The sequence below is a fragment of the Cavia porcellus genome, unplaced genomic scaffold (genome assembly GCF_034190915.1).
Source record: "Cavia porcellus strain 051 isolate PalLab524CR breed Dunkin Hartley unplaced genomic scaffold, mCavPor4.1 scaffold_14, whole genome shotgun sequence".
Classification (NCBI taxonomy): Eukaryota; Metazoa; Chordata; class Mammalia; order Rodentia; family Caviidae; genus Cavia; species Cavia porcellus.
Genome location: NW_026947497.1, coordinates 34,335,534 through 34,355,782, shown reverse-complemented (window position 1 = coordinate 34,355,782; position 20,249 = coordinate 34,335,534). Strand labels below are relative to the sequence as shown.

Sequence of the window (20,249 nt, the reverse complement as noted above, 5' to 3'; positions counted from 1 at the left end):
ACAGCTAATATTTCCTGATCACCTATATATATGCTTTAAGGGCCATATGCATAAATTTAATTTTCATTAGAAAGTTAAAGGGTAAGTAGTTATTTTACAGATCAACTAATTTTATTCTTGTAACAAAGCAATTACATAATATTAAACTTAAGTGAAGATAGAGGGAAAAAATAAAACGATTAAATAAACTGGCCAAAGTTATGTATCTAGTGAATGGTGCAGCCAGGAATTGAACATTTAGTTTACTGTTGGTGTCTGCATTTTAACCACTCTTAACTCTACTTTCTCAAATTCTATGACAGACGCTTTCAGGATCTGTGAGTTCACCGCTGTGCGAGGATCGATGCCGGAGGAGGGCGCAGGGCAGGTCCTCTCCAGGTCCACCGGGTTTGCAGGGTCTTGGGTGGGTGGCGCCCAGCCCTTTGGCGCTAACAAGCCGGGTGATTTTAACGCGCCCTCTTGTCTGCAGAGTACAGGTGACCTCCAAACCGGCCTCTTCTGAAGAAATTTCCAGGAATTGTTTGAACTCCCCGCCCCACCCCGTTGCTTGCTGACTTTGGCGTCTACACCGAGTGAGAAATCAGGCTGCTGTACATAATAATTATAACTAAGGCAAAAGTAAAAAATCATAAGCTGCGGTGAGTCAAAGGACGGCAAAAATCACATTTAATTCGGGGTTTGGGAGGTGTTGGGAAATCCGAAAGACTTCTGAAGGAGGTGGCTTTTGGAGGGAGTGAGAGAGCGGGAGACGGCGCGGGGATCCCGGAGTTCCGGGGAGTGAATCACCAGACCTGTGCTTCGGAGAGAGGACGGCGGTGTGACAAAACCAGTCCAGACTGAGAACAGCCAACAATGTACAAAAAACGCCCCTCCCTGAAAAACTCCTCATAAAATCCCAAACAAACCAAAAAAACCTAACGGTGCAGGTGTGAAAGAGGCACTCTGTTTTTGAAAGAAAAATAAATTAAAAGGGGTGGGGAGTAGGGAGAAACCAATTTGATGTAAACTAAGCAAAAGAGAATGCAGTGTATTATAAGAAAAGCCGGATAATTCAGTGAGCCGAAGGAGCAGACTGGCCTTGGAGTAACAGACCTGAACTTCGGAGCCTCCTATCCAATCAGATGCTTTAGGGAACCTGGGATGGTCCCGCAGGCCTGAATTCTTATGTAAAATATGTAAAGTGAGACACTCAGGACTGTAGGTTCTGATGCCTCTCCTCCTGGGATCCCTTGGCTGGCTGCTGCCCCCCATTTCTGCCCTTCTCAGGAGTTGGTGGGAGCATAGCTGCTTCCTAACCGACGAATCAGGGTTTTACAACAGTCCTGTTTCCTTTGCAGGTCATTACTGAACCCAATGTCGTTAGATGAACCATTTTTAGAACCCGACATGGAGCAACGTGTTTTGTAACTAATTCAAACATTTTATAGTGGGTACAATGACAAAACGAGGATTCTAAAATATGTATACAGTTTGACAATTCAAAAGAGACACTCATACACAGCAGTTGTTTAAAATGTAAAACGGTGGAGTGGAATGGTGGTGCTAGCCATAGTCCCAGCACTTGGGAGGCTGAGGCAAGGAGAGTCATTGAGCTCAAGACCAGCCAGAACTGCGTAGCAAGACCCTGTTCTCACAAAGATGCGTAAAATAAAATAAAAATAAAATATTCAAAAATTTGATAAAGTATGAATATGTATCTTAACTATAAGATATTTTGGGGTATTTCAAGAAAACAAAGTCTCCTTGTTTGTGTGGATAGGATGATTAAGTTCTTTTTCCATTTTAGAATTTCTTTGTTGACAAACCAGGTATGGTAGCACATGCCTATAAGCCTAGCAGTTGGGGAGGCTGAGGCAGGAGGATTGCTGAGTTTAATGCCAGCCAGGGCTACACAGTGAGTTCAAGGCCAGCCTGAACTAATAGTGAGACCCTGTCTCAAAAGGAAAAAAAAAAGTAATTTGAGATTGTAATTTCAGATCATAAAAGAAGTAATTATTGAAAAAAGGTTAGGGGCTGGGGATATAGCTTAGTGGCACAGCACCTGCCTGGCAAGGACAAGGTCCTGAGTTCAAGTTCTGATACTAAAAAAACCCCAACAAACCAAAAAGTAGCCTACAAAAGAAAAAGATAAATTGTGAAAGTAATGAATAAACTCTGCATTATTTCATGACATGACTGACAGAAAGATACATATTATAAGAACATATTGGCAAAGATGCAAATAAACTGCTGATTTGACATTAATAAATATTGCTCTAGAAAGACAAATATAAAACTTAAAATATACCCCTATTTACTGAACAGTCACTAGCAAACTATTAATGGGTATTCTCTGCCTCTGTCTTAGGTTATTGCTATGGAGCCTGGTCTCAAATTTGACATCTCCTTGCTCCTAACTGGCAAAATGACTACAGTCTCTTTTTGATTGGATTTTTGCTGTAAGCATTAAAAGACAGCACACTTACTGAGATGATATTAAATTTCATAGCATTTTCTTGGCACTTGAATTCTGATCAGAGTAGACATTATTATCCCTATTGGTAGACTCCTGAGTATTAGGTTTTGACCATAGAACTACTTCCCCCTTTTTACAGCATTGTGAGTGTCCCCAGGGCCTGGGGTGTAGCTCTTAGTGGAACACTTGCCAAGCACATGAAAGGCTTCAGGCTCAGTCTCAGAACTGCAAAAAAGCCAAAAAAACCAAACACTGAAACCCCTCACCTTCTCTTCCCATTAGTCCATGATCTTCTGAGTTTTCACACTGTCATCATGCGGCTTCTGTGAGCCCCTTAAGGCTCCATCCTGCCAGTTCCTGGGCCTGACCTCTCCCAATGTGCATCAGTGTCCCAAGTGGACGTGCAGTCTGTGCTCCACACTTCAGTACACAGGAAGGGGTGCGGCACAGAGGCCATGGGTTTTCCACAAGGAATTTTTTGGCACCTAGCGCTGCAGGGAGTGTCGGGTGAGCAGGTGGCCAGAAATGCTGGGGCTTCCTGGGGAGCACCTGGGCAGAACAGGCAGTCCTGGCAGGGTGAGCTCAACTGCAAGGTGACACCAGTGTTCTATGAAGTAGAGAATGCAACATACAGCTGGTATCAAGACTGAGGCACAGAACATGATTTTTTCATTTTTGATGGTTGAGAACAGGCCTCAAAACTGGGCAAGGTGGTATATGCTTCTAAGTCCAACACTCATGAGGGTGAGGTGGGAGGACAGCTACAAGTTCAAGGCCAGTGTGGGCTTCATAGTGAGACCCTGTCTCAAAAGACCAAACGAACCAAAAAGCTCCAGAGAAGGTTCAATAGCTAATCTGCTGCTTACTGTCTGTCTGACTGTGAATAAGTGACTTCATCTCCTTAGCTTTAGCATTCAAGTGTAAAAATGCAGATCATATTGAGTTCATGAGTAAGCAGAAAACACTTAGCACTGACCAGTATTATTGGTATTATCAAAGTAACACAAAATACTGTATGTAGCTATAAATTTCTGGGAACTAGGCATTGGTTTGCTTTTCTCATCTTTAGACTGATTTGGGGAGTAAATTTAACTTAGCAGCCTGCAGCAGGGTTGGATGCTCTTAAAAACTGTCTAGCTAGAGTTGCGTGGCTCATGCCTGTAATCCCAGCACTCGGGAGGCTGAGGCAGGAGGATCCTTGTGAGTTTGAGACCAGCCTGGTTACAAAGTGAGCTCAAGGCCAGCCTGAACTGCACAGCAAGACCTTGTCTCAAAAAGACAAAAAAACAAAACCAAAACCAAAAAACTGTCCAGCTAACAAGCATGCAAGTTAAGTATTTTCCCACAGAAGGTAATGACTTTTTGGTTTTGTTTATATGGAATTTATCCTGAATTTATCAAGAAACTTTAAAGAGTAATGTGATCTAAAATATTTTCATATATTTTGAAATAAGTTAAATTAAAATAAATAATTTTTTTGGTACTAGGAATTGAATCCAGGGTCTTGCACTTGTCAGGCAGGTGCTGTATGATTGAATTACATCCCTGGTCCTGACCTTTAATTTTATAACAAAATAAAATCTGCTTGCAACTTGAACTCATGTCAATCTTCCTGCCTCAGCCTCCTGAGTGCTGGGATTATAGGTTTGCTCCACCATGCCTGGCTGAAAACTATACGTTATATGTTTATTTTACATGACTACATTTGGTGGAAGAAATTTCATTCTCAGAAAGTGTTTCATTGGACTCTGGAAACAGTATCTACCCTCCTAATTAATTTGGTTTTGGTGATTCTCTAGGGCAGGTCTGGTATAACTCATACTGTATACCACACATGACTGTCATTTACAAAGGGCAAGAAAATGTGAATTTGGGAACTGGGTTCTTTTGAAGACACAGCATGAGGTAAGCTAGAATAGTTTTCTTTGTGGAGTCCAGAAAGAGTGAAGGGCAAGGTGGATGTACAGGGGTCTGCTAACAAGGTGGGTCAGCACCAGAATACAATTGGAGCATTGCCTAGAACTATTTGTTTTTTAAGCAAAGGCCAAAGAAGGCTTCTTTGGCTGTTCTCCTAGTCTACAGACATCAGCAACCTGCAGTGAGGGACTCCATGAATTTAGTAAGTCACTGAAGATTCACTGCTGTACGAATGGCCTCGTGACTGCCAGCTTGCCAGCTATCCCCCTCTCCTGGTATTAATTAATGGCCTTGAGTCAGAGCAGCAGCCACCCCCACTGACTCAGGGCTGATCTGTGTGACTTGCAGATACCCTGGTGTGAGTCTGAGGCTAGAAGGCGTGCAGTTTGCACCTTGTTCTCTTGGACTACTCGCTTTAAATGTTACAGGGGAATACGCCCTCATTTAATCAAATACAACCACAGCCTCCAAAGCCCATAAAAAAGCAAACTTCCAGGTTGGGAGAGGAATGGATTTACTGGCCACCAATCTGAAACCTGAACTTTCTCCTGTATTCCTTTGATTGTCGCTGCCATCCACCCATATATCGGGCCCAGGAGGGTCCTCCACCCATTTAACATTCTGATAGGAAGCAGGAAAACCTCTCCGTTTAGTTAGCTTGTTATTGTGAAGACAGGCTAAAATTTTAAAGTCTTTCCTATATAATTAGAAAGAACAAAGAGGAAATGGAGAAAATAAGTGTAAAAGCATTTTACTTAACACACACGAGGCAATCCCATTCACACTTGAATGTACTAATGACTTAATTGAATGATTAGGAAACAAATTATGTGATATAAAAAATAAAGGCAAAAGTAATCTGGCACAACATTTAGTCATATATCATTAGCTTGCTTTTGGGATTTATGGCCACACCTATTGACCCTGAAATGTTTAGAATGCGTTGTTACAAACTTTCTGGCTAGCTTTCTTGATCTGCTACCATAGGGACTGTGTCTAAGATCCAGTGTGACAGAGCTGTCTGACAGACATCTCTGTAGAGCTCATGGAGAGCTTTAAGGCCAACCACAAGGGAGCAGTTTATTTGCTATCAGTAATGAAACACTAATTCTAGGAAGCTTACCACCCCCAAACAGAGGCATTTTAAACCAGTTCACTAGCTCCAAGTTGAGGAAGACCTGTTCCATATGCTTATGTCTCATCCTTCTTGGATGTGGGCTACACAGTCCTGTTCTTAACATTGTGAAAGATAGGCCTGCTAGGGAGGCAGGCATTAACATGCAGTATCTCTGGAGACCAAGCTCAGAATCATCACATTGTCACTTGTGCCCACATTCTTTTGACTGAAAACAGATGGGATGATCTAAACAAAACATCCACAGGGTGGAGAAACATTGTTTCTAATGAGAGGAACTACAAGTCCACATTTCAAAGTGTACATGCAGGGAACAGTGAAACACTGGGAACAATAATGTTATTTACCACTGTTATTCCCCTGGGACTTTCCATCTGGCACTGAGAGATACAGTTCTCAGCTAGCAGGAATATGACCCAGCAGGTAAGACCAGTGGGTATCTATGGGCATCAAACTTTGTCCTTGCATGCTCCTTAATATGTAATGCTACATTATGGAGAGGCAGTAGTATTGATTATTCATTAATGACTATTAATTACAAATCAAAGTGGGCAATGGTTCCCCTAAGTGATAGGTTATTTTGCAAGAAAACAGGGATAAAAAATAGTGCTCTAGAAAAGATGCTGTCTGCAGTACCCTGGTTATTGTGTTTTATTACCTGGGATCGAACTCACAACTGTGGGCTTGCAAGGCAGGCTCTTTTGCCTGCTGAGCTAAATCCCCAGCCCTATTTTTAGTTTGAGACTGGGTCTTGCTAATATGCAGTCTTGGCTGCCCTTGAACTCTATGTACCTCAGGATGGCCTCAAACTGGTTGTGATCCGCCTGCCTTAAGTCTCCCAAATGCTTGGTTACAGGTGTGTGCCACCACACTGGGCTGTTTATTGTGTATAAAAGGAATAAATGTTATCAAGAATTTACACATTCTTCAGCTCAAACTGGTGCCAATAGTTGACCTGATTTAGAACCGAGGAATTCACACAATTTTGTAGTTGAAATCTCTCATTATCATGCTATTCTGCATTGAAGTGAAAATTTCTTTAATAACGAGAAGCTCCACAGAGTTACTTCACTAGAAACAAGATCCAAAATAGTGTAAATAGCTTTAAAAATGAGGTTTTGAAATTCTTAGTTTTTGCAGAGTTCATGACAATGGGGCCTCCTGTACTTTTTTCTACATTTGAGCCTTGCTTTAGGGTTATTTTCAGGGCTCTCACTTCCTCTCAAGAACAGTTATCACTTATATTGCTCAGGGTTTCCCTATCCTTCGAAAGTCATCAAGCAAGAAACAGAGAGGCCCTGGTGTGTGTTGTGCCCAGTGAGGGTCTCTGGCTGCGACACGGCGGGGCAGAGCCCTGGGCAGCCGAGTGGCTCTGTGCCCTGTGACTGGAGGGTTCTTTGTTACAGAAGTAAACGCCGATGGAACGCGGCAGCAGACACGGATGTGTCTGTGTGCACAAGCCAGCACGGATGACACCCGGAACACCGAGTCGTTGGCTTTTGTGCACTGAAAGGCTCGTCACGGTGCCCGGCTCGGAGACCACTCTTTGTGTGAAAGTGTGGGAAGCAGAAGCATGCAGCCGCAGCTGGTGTTCCTTTTCCTGCTTTGCAGGCCCTTTCACCCAAATACTCCTTGCAACAACAAAGCTGGGACTTGAGCTGTTCCTCGAGCACCGCTTTTAAGGGTTAGGGCAGCTGCGCAGGCCGTGCCACCGCCTGTCTGCCGGTGGCAGCGGGCAGGCGCCCCGGGTAAGGACGAGACACGAAGGTGCGCCTCGGGCTGCAGGACGCCAGGCCCGGGACGGGGACATGACAGTCACGACTCTCATGGTCCACTAATCACGGCTCCTGCCTGGGACGCGATAACCACACGGTGACACATAACCAGCGCAGCCAAGCCTCTACTCGCACCTCGCTGAAGCAGCTCTTTGTTCTGCCCGCGCTGGTAATTCTTAAAAAGTTGCAATCGCGGGGTCCCGCGCGCTCCTTTCCCCGAGCCACCCCAGGCCCGCTCCCGCTCAAACTTTCCAGCCGGGGCCGGCGGGCCGACTCGGTCCGGCCGGGAGAGCGCCTCGGGCGGCCACCTTCGCTTCTGGAGAGCGCCCTCGCGGGGACCCGCCCACAGTCCCCCGGCCCGCGAGCCCTTCACTTCCTCACCTTCTTTCTCAAACACTTGGACCTGCGCCCTACCTCCTCGGCCGCGGTCTCACTCGTGGTCACTGTGAAATGCGACCCAGGCGGCCGGGATCTGGCCAGCGCGGGCACCAACCGCCGCGGCCCGGCCGTTGAGCGGGCGGAGTTTCTGGGGACGGGGCGGGGCCCGCGGGCTCGCGCGGCGCGGGCGGGGCGCCACGTGCGTCACCGGGTGGGGCGGGGCCGGCCGGCGTCGAGCTCCCGCCCGCCCGCACCCGCCTTCACGCCGCGAGGCTGGAGATTGGAGAGTGTGGGGAGTGGGGAGTGGGGAGTGGGGAGGAGGAGCGGGGCGCCCGGCTGGAGTTTGTGTCGCCGCCTGCCCCCGTCAGGCCGATGCGGGCGGGACTCCGGAGTTGGGGACAGGCGTGACAGCGCGGGCCCGTGGGGCGCCTCCGAGAAGAGCGAGGGTGTGTGCGTGCCGTCCTAGCTGGGGGAAGAGCGGGCGGGCGCTGCAGGTGCAGGCGCGGCCCCGCGGCTCCACGCACCCGCCCCGCGCGATACAGCCTCGCGCGGCTTCCCGGGCCTGGGGCCGGACTCGTTAGCAGAGTCTTCACCTGAGGAGGCGGGCTCGGGAGAAGTTGGGCATCCCGGGAGGGCGGGAATTCATGGCGCCCGCGGCGGGTTCGGCGGGGCCCGTGGGGTGGAAATAGCCAGCCCGTGTTTGACAGGCGCCGCGGGCGCCGGCCGCCCCCTCCCGCGGCACGGAGGGAGGAGCGCGGGGCGGGCGGGGCGTTCTCAGAGTCCAGGCGCCGGCGGCGGCGGGAGGCTGGAGGCGGGGCCGAGCGGGCGGTGGGGGGAAGCGGGGGGGGGGGGCGGAGGGAGGGGCTGGCGCGGCGCGAGGCGGGGCAGGGGCGGCCACTAGTGCTCCCCGCGCCGGGCTCTGTGTCGCCGCCGTCGCCGCGGCGGTTGGGGGTCGGTGGGGCGGGCGGGCGAGTGGTGTTGCGCGGGGCGGCGCGCCTCTGTTTTGTTTTCTCCTCTCCCTGTGGAGCGGCTCGGGCTGCCGGGGAGGCCCTGGCTCCCTCCGGACGCTCGGCCAACGGTGGCGGCGACGGCGGCTCGTCTGCGGCCCTGCCGGGAGGGAAGGGGACGCCGCGGTCTTCCCGGCGACGCGGAGCAGGTAAGAGCGCGCGCGGGCCGCCGTGGCTGCGAAAGGGGCGCGGAGGCGGCGGCCGCACTCGGGACGGCCGGTCTTCGTCGCCGCGCCTCCGCGCCCCCGCCCCGCGTCTGTGTTGTTTGCTCCTGGCGGTGCGGAGGGGTTTTCCGGAGGCTGTGGCGGTGACACTGGCCGGGGCCTGGGACAGGGGGGTTGAGCGCCCCTGAGCAACGGTTGGGAGCGAGACGTGGAGGAAGGGAGCGACGCGCGGCGCGGCTGCCCGCGGGGGGCGCGGGGCACGGGGCACGGGGACGGCCGGCTCGGACCCCGGCGGGGGGGATGGGCCGCACGGCTGCGCTCCCGTGTTTACATCTCGGCGCGAGTCACCCTTGCCGGGCGGCGGACCGAACCGACCCGCGGCAGCTCGCGGGCGGTCGGGCCGGGGTCCGGCGCGGAGGAAGCGCGTCCTGGGAGGGTCAGGGTCGGGCGGGAGGCTGCGGCAGGCGCCGGGCTGGGCGGCGAGCCCGGGGCGGAACCAGGGAGGCTCCTGCCGCTCTGGGCGGCAAGCGGGGTGGACAGTTTCCTTCCCCGTCGGCCTCGCCGCCGCCTCCGCTTACCTTTCCTTCCCTTTTCTCCGTGCTGGCTCGCACGACAGGTTGTACTCAGCCGTTCTTTTATTCTCGCTGGTCCCCTCCTGCCGCCTCCCCCTGTTCCTTGGAGTAGGGAAATGGGGCACTGATCGGAATCTTTCTTAAGCAAAACGAAAACGGACTCCGGAGCACGCACGTCCTGTGGCCGCCTTCTGGGCCGCCCGCAGAGCTGGCCCGCGGGGACCGCGCCACTGAAGGCTCCGGGGCGCGCGAGAAGGACAGTGCGGAGTCTGCCCGAGCAGCCTTCGCTCAGGGCGGCCAGACCCCCTCTTGCAGACGGGCGTTTTTATTGTGGGACTAAGAGACAGAGAAAGAATTTCGTAAGATTAAGAGCGATTTGGATTGTAGTAGGTTCTGATATTCTCGAGTGCTGGCTTCCTGGGTTCTTTTATAGGAGCCCTATTCGTTGCAGAATAGCCTTTTAAGTTCTTGGTACTTCATCAGTGAGAAATTAGAGGGGGATTGCTCATTGTAAAAGTGTAAAACCTCTCTCTATGCTTATATTTTGAACATTTACTTCACCTGTATGGTTTAAATTTTAATCCTGTGACAAGAGAACCGTATCCTGTCTTCAGGTAGTCAGATTCGCCTGAGTCTCGGTCGAGAGGCAAATTATGTACTTTTTGTAGTTCTAGAATCACCAAAGAATGTCAACTTTACCAAGACAGGATTGGATATCTGTATTTTAGAGTCTCTTAAAAAGGCAGAGTCATTATATGAACTGGAAAGCATTGAATTTTATCTAAACGGATTTAGAAATAAAGTTTATACAAAGTGATACAGTTTATAGAATGCATTTATGTGAATCGAATTGAATTTTCTTTCTGGTAGACACATGAAGCAGAAAATTCAAGTATCTTGTGTGTTAGAAATTTCAAAGTTTAATGTTATTTTTAAACTTAACTAATTATACTTCTTTTCTAACGTAAGTACTCACAATGCTAGATAGAGTTTGAAATATTGAGATTTTTCTATCCTAAGTATCCTAAGTGGTTGTGTTAGGCCTTGTTAATGTTGATCATTTTATGTGCTCCAAAGTTGTATGTCTTTGTGTGTGAAGTATCTTTATTGAAAAATCATTCACATGTCATCCAGTTTGATTTAAAATGAGTTTAGTGAGTTTTGGTAGTGTAACCACATAGTAGTGCAACCATCACTATGCTCAGTTTTGGATGGTGTTTATTAATGCTAAAGAGCCCCATCTTCATTAGTATTCACTGTCATTTTTGCTCAGCACTCAGACAGCTAGTTGCTTTTCATTTCTGTAGATTTGCCTTCATCTCCATGGGTACTGTACAGTATATGGTCATTTGGGCCTGGCTTCTTTCACAGTATATTTTCAGAATTCATCCATGTAGTATGTATCAGTACCTCATGTCTTTATTGCTGAACAATATTCCATTCTATGGATATATGTCATTCTCCTTATTGGTTGATAGACATTTGCATTTCCACTCTTTGGCTGTTATGAATAGTTCAGTGATTAGTTGGGTATAGGTTTTTGTGTACACATGCTTTCATTTCTCCCAGGAGTATACACTTTAAATAAATTTTTGACTTGTGTTTAGTTCAAAACAATTCTGTGAGATTCTGTAGTTTCTACAATAGAATTATGAAAGTATCTTGTGAAAGCTTGATTTAGAACATTTTATTGGCTTTCAGAAATTCACTCTAGCCTGTTTGCAGTTAATCCTTATTCCTCTAGCTCCCTGCCTGAGGCTATCATGGGTTTGTTTCATTCCCCCTAGGTTTACTTCTGCTACAGTCATATAAATGGAGTCATATAGTATATGGGTTTGTTTTTTTACATCTGGCTTTTTTCACTTTGTATGTAGTTTTTGAGATTGAGCTTTTTATTGCTGAATAATAATCCTTTCTATGGATAATACTATGTTTTATGTCTTGATGAGTTGATAGATACTCAGATCCCCCTCTCGCCACAGGAGAAGAAACTCCGGGCCAGTGGATGCTAGTCAAGTCTACTACTGAGCTGCTTGTTAGTCTCTCTGCCCCCCACCCCTTTTATTCTGAGCTGGTCTTAAACTCATGGAGTAGTAACTGGGATTAAGGCATGTGCCTGTGCTTGCCATATTTCCATTTTTTTGATACTTTGAATAATGCTTCTTGAACATTTGTATAAAATTTTATGTGGGGTTAGTACTACTAGGTAAGAGTATTTAAATTTAAAAACTGCTTGAACTGTTTCTCAGAGTAGTGTACCACTACATTTTTTTTTCATTTTCCATTCTTTATGGTAATATATGAGAGAGTTTCATCTTATCCTTGCCAACACATGTTGTTTATTATAGCCATTCTAGTGGCTATGAAGTGATTAACTTTTAGTTCTAATTCGAATTTCTTTCTGCCTGATATTTTATGCATCATAACACATGATTTTTAGGTATTCATACCTTCTGTTGGGTGACACAGCTTTTCAGATCTTTTGCCTCTTTTTGAGGCATTCAGTACCTACTTCTGCAGCCTTGAAACACGATGTAGCCCAAATTGGCCGTGAATTTGCCCTATCCTCCTGCCTCAGCCTTCCAAATACAGAGATTACTGGTGTATGCCAGTACCCACAATTGGTTTTTGTGCCTCCCCCCAGCCGATTTTTAAATTGGGTTTGATTTAGTATTTGTTTGCAAGAGTTTGTAATATATGTATTCTGGTTATAAGTTCTTCATTTGCATGATTTGCAAATAATTACTGCCAATCTGTGACTAATATTTTTTAAATTGGGTATTGGGGTCTTTTATTTTATTTTATTTATTGGTCTGTTTTGAGACAGGACTATTTGGTTGAGGCTGGCCTTGGGCTCACTGTGTAGCCCAGCCTGGTCTCCAGCTATCAACGATCCACCTCCCTCAGCCTCCCAAGTGCTGGCATTACAAGAGTGCACCACCATGCCTGGCTATTGGGGTCTTTTGAAGCATTCAGTTTTGATAAAGTCTAGTTTCTAGATCATGATTGTTGTTTTGTGTAAAAACTCTGCTTAATCCAAAGTTTTGAGGATTTTCTCTTTTCTAGAAGTTTTAAAATTTAGCTCTTAAATTTGGATTTTATAATCTGTTTTGAAGCCTGGTGTGGTGGTGCAAGCCTGTAATTCCAGCACTCTTGACTGAGGCTGGAGGATCATTCAAAGTTTGGGGCCAGCCTGAGCTACAAAGTAAGCTCAAGGACAGCCTAAACTACATAGCAAGACCCTGCCTCAAAAAGACCAAAAAAGAAAAAAAAAAAGGTCTATTTTGAGTTAATTTGCATTCTTTACTAATGGATTATTCTAGTACCATTTGAGGAGATTGATGATCATTTCTCCATTGTAAATGTGAAGATTTTTATCTCTGCACTCTTAATTCTGTTGCATAACATCTGTGTCTGTACCTGTACCACTGCCGATCACTGCTTTACTGTAAGTTATGAAAAACAGTTCATGTATAATTTTTAAATATTTTTATTTTTTTTTTGGTACTGAGAATTGAACTCGGGACCTTGCACTTGCCAGGCAGGTGCTGTGCTACTGAGCCATATTCCTGACTTTATTGTTATTTTCAAAAATTATTTTGACTGTTTTGGGCTCTATGTAAAATTTTTAATATCAGCCTGTTGGTCTCCTGGAATTTTCTTTTTTTTTTTTGGTCTTTTTCGTTTTTATCGGTACCAGGGATCGAACTCACGACTGCCTGCTTGCAAGGCAGGTGCTTATGCCGCTAAGCTAAACCTCCAGCCCCTGTCTCCTGGAATTTTCATAGAGATTGCTTTGACTTTAAATCAGTTTGGAGAAAGTTGCTATTTTACTGTCTTCTAACATATGAACATGAGAATTTCATTTATTGATCTTCAGTGTTTCTCTACAAGAGTGATATTTTGTTTTTCAATTAACTGATGTTTTTTAAAAAAATATACTTTACTGTTGTAAGAATAGTTAACGTGAGATCACTCCTTAACTTTCTTTCTTATCTTTTTTTTGAAACATGGTTTCCTGTGTAGTTTTGGCTAGCCTCGAAATCACTTTGTAGCTTATGTTGGCCTTGAACTTGAGGTTATCCTCCTGCCTCAGCCTCGTATTTTTGTCCTTTTTGACGTTATTAATGGAATTATGTTTTATTTTTTTTGTCTTTTTCGTTTTTACTGGTACCAGGGATCGAACTCACGACTGCCTGCTTGCAAGGCAGGCACTTATGCCGCTGAGCTAAATCCCCAGCCCCTGGAATTATGTTTTAAATATTTGTGTCAGATTTTTGCTGTTAGCTTATAAACACAAATTGATTTTTAACATACTGATCTTGTGTCCTTTGAAATCCATTGAAGCAACTTATTCTTGTAGTTTTTTCAATTTCACAGTATTTTCAACATACAAAAATATATTATCTGTGAACAAGGTAATTTTACTTCTTTACTAATCAAAATGTATTACTTTCTGTCCCTTCTTCTCTCCCTATTTTCCTTCTGTGACTAGAGCCACAAAGTACAAGATTAATTAAAGAGGTGAGAACAGGCGTCCTTACATTATTTATAGAAAAAATTTAATCCTTTATCATTAAGCGTAATGAATGAAGTTACTTTTATAGATACTGCAGATTTGGTAAAGAAAGTTCCTTTTTATGTGTGATTGGTTCAGTGTTTTTATCATGAATCAACACTGGACTGTGTCACATGCTTTTTCTGCATCTGTTGGCATGACCAGCTGTGACAGTTTTCCCAGGACTGTCCTGATTTTAGCACCAAAAGAAACTCCTCAGTTTTTGACAGACCAGTGTAGTTAGTCACCTTGCTGTTTGAGGTGGTCACTTGGTTTTACTTTTTATCACATAAATAATATATATTACTTGATCATTGTACATTGTTATATGTTACGGGAGTTCCTGTTTGGTTGAACATTTTTTGTGTCTATATTTATGATATAGATATATTGGTCTATATTATTTCTTTTATTGTGTTATATTTGGATTTGGTGTCAGTAATATTAGCCTCTAGCCTCACAGAGTAAGTTGAATATTCCTGCCTCTATTTTCTATAGGCATTTTTGATGGATTGGTATTAATTATTGAATATATTTGATAGAACTTACCAGTCAAAGCATTTGGGCCAGAGTTTTTTTGAAATTTTTAAATTTCTGATTGAATTTCTGAACTTGCTCTAAATTTTCTTAATTTTTGAGTTAGTTTGGTAATTGCATCTTCATTGGGATTTGTCTGTTTCATCTAAGCCATTGACTTTTTTTAACATACAGTTCATACTCATTCTTTTTCTTTTTTGCTTTCTCTCTCCTTCCTTCCTTCCTTCCTTCCTTCCTTCCTTCCTTCCTTTGGTCTTTCTATGAACCCAGACTGGCCTTGAATTTACTGTGTATCCTGGATTTGCCACTCATGGTAGTCCTCTTGCCTTAGCTTCCTGAGTGCTGGAGTTACAGACATGAGCCACCACGTCCGATTTAATCTTATGTATATCTTTAAATTTTTTTATGGTTGCTAATGAGTTCCCTCTTTTTGGTCCTGATTTCAGTAGTGTGTTTCTTTCTTTCTTTTCTTTTTTTTAAAGGTGGTTATTCTAGCTGTGCCAATTTTATTGCTTTTCAAAGAAACAAGTTTGTTTTTTTTTGTACCCGGGATTGAACTCATGACCTCATACTTGCCAGGCAGGTGCTTATGCTGCTGAGCTAAATGCCCAACCCTAGATACAAGTTTTGATTAAAGTCTTGATTTTTTTTCTGTTTTTAATTTCACCAATTCCCATTTTAGTTTTTATTATTTCCTTGTGTTTAGTTTATCTTTTTCTTGTTTGTTCTTGCTGCCTTCCTTCCTTTTTACTCCCAAGACCTTTGCACTGAGCTGTATTCCTAGCCCTTTTTTAATTTTACAACTTAAAACCGAGTTTCCCAAGTCACTCCGTTGCCCAGACTGGGCTGGAATTTGCTATCCTTCTGCCTCAGTCTTTTGGAGTGCTGGGATTATAGGTGTGTGCCATCATGTTTGGATCTGACTTTTTTTTTCTTTTTTAATCGGTACCGGGGATCAAACTCACGACCGCCTGCTCGCAAGGCAGGTGCTTATGCCGCTGAGCTAAATCTCCAGCTCTTGGTTCTGAGTTTTCTTTTTTGTCTTTCTGAGACAGTGTCACTATGTAGTTCCAGCTGGCCTTGAACTCATTATATAGCTCAGGCTGGCCTTGAACACTCAGTGACTCTCTTGCCTTAGCCTTCTGAATGCTGGAATTACAGGCATGAGCTATCACGCTCACCTTGACTCTGGTTTCTTACGAAAGTTTAGGTATTTTATTCTATTTATTTTTTTGGGTACTGAGAATCAAACTCAGGATCTTGTGTTTGCCAGGCAGGCACTTATATCACTGAGCTGTATCCCCAACTAGGTTAGGTTATTGATTTGAGAGCTTTCTTTCCAATATAGGCTTTTAAAATTATACATTTTCCTACTAACATGGAGTTAGCTGTATCTCATACATTTTGTTAAATTTTTGAAAAAATTTCATTCTGTTCAAAATATTTCTTGATTTCTTTCTGATTTCTTTGACCCATGAGAAATGTTCTCAATCTGCAAATACTTGGGAATTCTCCAAATTATGTTGTTTGATTCCCATATTGTATGATATAAGCTTTGTGTGATATTTTAAATTTATTGAAATATTTTTATGGTTTAGTATGTAATGTTTCCTGGACAGTATTATATGTGTTCTGCTGTTGGTAAGTGTAATATTTTGTAGATATCAGTTAGGTTGAGTTGGTTGATAGCCTCTTAAGTTTTCTGTATCTGTGCTTATTTTTTATCTAGGTACTTTATCATTACCGTTCAGGAGTCTTTGTCCACAAAGTTTTGTGTTAATTTTTATGTCATGTTTTTCTGCCTCTGATGTTAGGTATGTGTATGTGTAGAAATGTTTTATCTTCTTGGTGAATTGACCTCTTTGTCACTGTAAAATTTCTTCTCCTTTAGTAGCGTTTTGTTGGTAATTTAGCCATCCCAATTCACTAGTGTGTGGTGTATCTTTTTTCATTATGCTCAATGTGTTTTTAAATCTAGACTGTCTTGTTGGCAGCATGTAGTTAAATTCTTTTTTTTTTTTTTTTTGTCTTTTTCATTTTTACCGGTACCAGGGATTGAACTCACAACTGCCTGCTTGCAAGGCAGGCGCTTATGCCGCTGAGCTAAATCCCCAGCCCCTTAAATTCTTTTATTTGGAGTGCCATTCCTGCTTTTCAATATAGAGGGTTTAATTTGTTCATATTTAATCATTGATACGTTTGTATTTTTTTTTTTTTTTTTTGTCTTTCTCGTTTTTATTGGTACCGGGGATCGAACTCATGACTACCTGCTTGCAAGGTGGGTGCTTATGCCGCTGAGCTAAATCCCCAGCCCCAGATACATTTGTATCTTTAGTTTTGCTATTTTCCTTACATTTTAATTTAAAAATTTTTTTATTCTCAACTGTCTCTTTTGGAGTTAATAGATATTTGAACTTGTTAGACACCCCCACTGTCCACCCCGGTTAAACCCAGGTCTTTCACATTCCCAGCTCCAGGCCTTTATATTTTCATTTTAAGACAAGGTCTTCCTGAGTCGCTGACATATTGCTGATCTGGAATGCCCTGTTCTCAAGAGTGCTGAGGTTACAGGGGTGTGTCCCCATACCGGGCTTAGTTTTTTAAATGACGTGTTTTTGAGTCACAAGTATTTCTCAGAAATTACCATGTACAGTGTGTTTTAACTTATTACAATCTATTTCAGATTAGGAATAATTTAATTATAACAAAAAAGCTTTATCCCAGTATTGCTCCATTTTTTGTTTCTCTTTAAGATTGCCACATATATTTTTATGTGTATACACCCACCAGTGGAGTTTTTTGTTTGTTTTTGCTTATTTTTTGAGATAAGGTCTTGCTGTGTTGCCCAGACTGGCCTTGAATTGTTCTCCTTAAGTGATCTTCCTGTCCTAGACTCTTCAGTTGCTGAGATGACAGGCTCATGCCAGCATGTCCTGGTGTATGATTTTGCAGTTAAATGCTCGTTAAACAGTGTTTTATATTTACATACTGGTTTCTTTGTATGGATTTATCCATATATTGTAGGTATTATTTGTATAGTTTTGTCTGTATTTCTTTGTATCCTTTTGAGTTATAGACTGATAGTTTTCTTCAGTCTGAAGGAATTTCTTTTTTTTTTTTTTGGAATTTCTTTAGAGTTTTGCTTTTGTAAGGCAGATTATGAATGCATGGTCTCAATCTTTGTTATTTTGAAATTGTTTTTCTTTTTTTTTTTTTTTGTCCTTTTCCTTTTTACTGGTACCGGGGATCGAACTTACGACTGCCTGCTTCCAAGGCAGGCGCTTATGCCGCTGAGCTAAATCCCCAGCCCCTGAAATTGTTTTTCTTTTACCTTTATGTTTTGAAGAATAGTTTGGCTGGTGTAGAGTGTTTGGTTCCCAGGTATTTTTCTTATATGCAGAGTCCAATGGGCTTCTCTGACAGGAATGTGGGGTACATGTTGATGCAGGAGTAAGCTGTGTGTGTGACTTGACCTGTGGAGTAAAGAGACCCCAAATTCCACTTTTGTCTTCAGGCCTTGGACCTGCTGTGTATTCTTAGTATAGCCATGAATATAATTTGGTGTTGAATTCTGAGTCTTAGAAAATCTCCCGTGGTTGAGATGATTTTGGAGACCTTTCACACACACACTGGGTTAAGAGAGTCTGGAGGTAGGGAATATTAACTTGGAAGAGATTTATATTTACCTTTACCAAGTAATTAGAGTCTTGGGTATAATGGAGAAGATTGTGCAGTCCTTCAGTAAACGTGTTACGTTAGTTCCTTCATTCATTCACTCTTCATCATATATTCTACTGATTGTGATTGTGTTCCGGGATGTGTGGAGGAAGTCTAAATTTCGGTTTATTTAGGTAAAGGGAGGCTGGGTATGGTGGCACATGGCTGTCATCCCAACATTTGAGAGGCTGGACAGAAGGATCCTGAGTTACAAAGTCAGTTTAAGGCCTGTTGCACTACCCTATCTTATCCCCCGCCCCCAGTAGGTAAAGGGAGATAATACTGTAAATAGTGAGGCTTCTGAGAAACCAAGTACACACTCTTAGTTGCTTCTTTAGGAGGCTGTTTTATTTAGCATCATGAAAAAGTTTTTGGATTTTTGAGACGGTTTTGCTGTGTAATTCAAGCTGGCCTAAAACTCACTGTGTATCCCAGGCTGGCCTTGAACTTATGATCCTTTTGCTTCAGCCTTCACAGAGCTGGGATTATAGATGTGTTCCACCATGCCTGGCAGCAAGATGAAAAAGTTTATATTTTGGTTCCAAATAGGCTTTTTATTTGAAATATGTATAAACTTGAATTAGGATACAAGTTCTATATTTGAGAATCTTCTTTTCTTGGTAATATGAAATTTCAATCTAACATTTCTTCCTAAAAAAAAATACTAAACTCTTAAAGAGAACCAAGGAGAAAGACAAATGCTGATACTGCCATTTTCCCTCCAAGGCCTTAAGAATTTATACAAGAGAATCTGTGAGTGGAATCATTTCAGTAATAGACACTCCTTTTTGGGGGGCAAAGGAAGAAAAATCTGTTAATTTATATAGATAAGACATATGTAATTTCTTTTTTTTTTTATCGGTACCGGGGATCGAACTCATGACCGCCTGCTTGCAAGGCAAGTGCTTATGCCGCTGAGCTAAATCCCCAGCCTTGACATAGTAATTTCTATTTAATCAAGATTTCTAATCAGCCTTCTTTATAAACCAGTAAAAAAAAGTAAGTAGGAAAAGCTCCCGTGATGGGGTGGGAAGAGGTTATCTCTTATTCTGTTATAGTTAAAAATGCAGTTTATGGTTAAAAATGGGATGTTGCTTAATGATATTGCACTTGCTTAGTGTGTTGAAAGTTCTGGGTTCAATCTCCAGAACTAGGGGAGGGAAAAGCTCCAGCAATTTGTATAATTGGAATGACAGTACTTTTTTTTTTTTGTACTAGGGATTGAACTCACGACCTTGCACTTAACCAAGCCAAGTGCTTGACCCTCTGAGCTAAACCCTCAACCCCTGTAATTTGTATAAACTGGGAAGAAGCCAAAGAACTTTAAGAGCATGGACTCTAGAACCAGACTGCTGGAAATTACCTTACTTGTCTGCTGTTTGATCCTGGGCAAGTTGATTAAACCTCCTTATGTCATAGTTTCCCCACATCTAAAATGAGAGTAATACTTAGAAGGTTTATGTGGATTAAATGGGTTAATATATATAAGGTTGAGTTTTAGGCACTGAATTTTCTTTTGAAGTTGTTGTGAATGGAACTGTTTTCCTGATTTCTTTTCTGATGAGTTCACTATTGGTCTATAGGAATACTGGTTTTTGTGTGTTGACTTTGTATCCTGCCACCTTGCTAAATGTACTAGTTGTGATAATCTTCTGTTAGAATTTTTTGAGTCTTTGTAAAGGATTGTATCATCTGCAAACAGAGTTTGACTTCTTCCTTTTCTGTTGCTTTCTCTTTCCTTGCTATTGCCTGATTCTCTGGCTAACATTTCAAGTTTTATATTGAGGAGTATTGAGAGTGGAGAAACCCTTGTCTCATTCCTAATTTCAGACTTTGTAGGCCTTGAAGGGAAGGAATTTTCAGACAGAGAGCTCAAAAAGTGGATAGTTGAGATGTTGGAAGAGATCAACAAGAGACAAATGGATGCATGAAGAAATTACTGAAATGTTCATTGAACTTAAGGAAGATGTTAACAAGCCAGGTATGGTGGCACATGCCTGTAATCTCAGCACTCAGGAGGCTGAGGCAGGAGGA

At 43.3% G+C, this 20,249-nt stretch overlaps 1 protein-coding gene and 1 long non-coding RNA gene across 13 annotated transcripts in view; one reads left to right on the top strand and one right to left on the bottom strand.

Annotated features, from left to right (window-relative positions):
- Positions 1 to 649: 649 nt before the first annotated feature.
- Positions 650 to 7,657, bottom strand: LOC134478689 (uncharacterized). The gene is made up of 2 exons (XR_010051472.1): positions 2,722 to 7,657; positions 650 to 791 (listed from the first exon to the last, which is right to left on the bottom strand). It is a non-coding gene; the product is annotated as an uncharacterized LOC134478689 (long non-coding RNA).
- Positions 7,658 to 8,083: 426 nt separating this feature from the next.
- Elf2 (E74 like ETS transcription factor 2) overlaps positions 8,084 to 20,249 on the top strand; it is a 93,134-nt gene continuing 80,968 nt past the window's right edge. For 6 of the 12 annotated variants that reach the window (XM_063260780.1, XM_063260778.1, XM_063260783.1 and 3 more), the window contains exon 1: positions 8,654 to 8,816. The gene's annotated coding sequence lies outside the window, so the exon portion shown is untranslated. Of the gene's footprint in view, positions 8,107 to 8,619; positions 8,817 to 20,249 lie in introns of those variants that run through there. The other 6 variants (XM_063260787.1, XM_063260785.1, XM_063260776.1 and 3 more) reach the window with 5 other exon arrangements.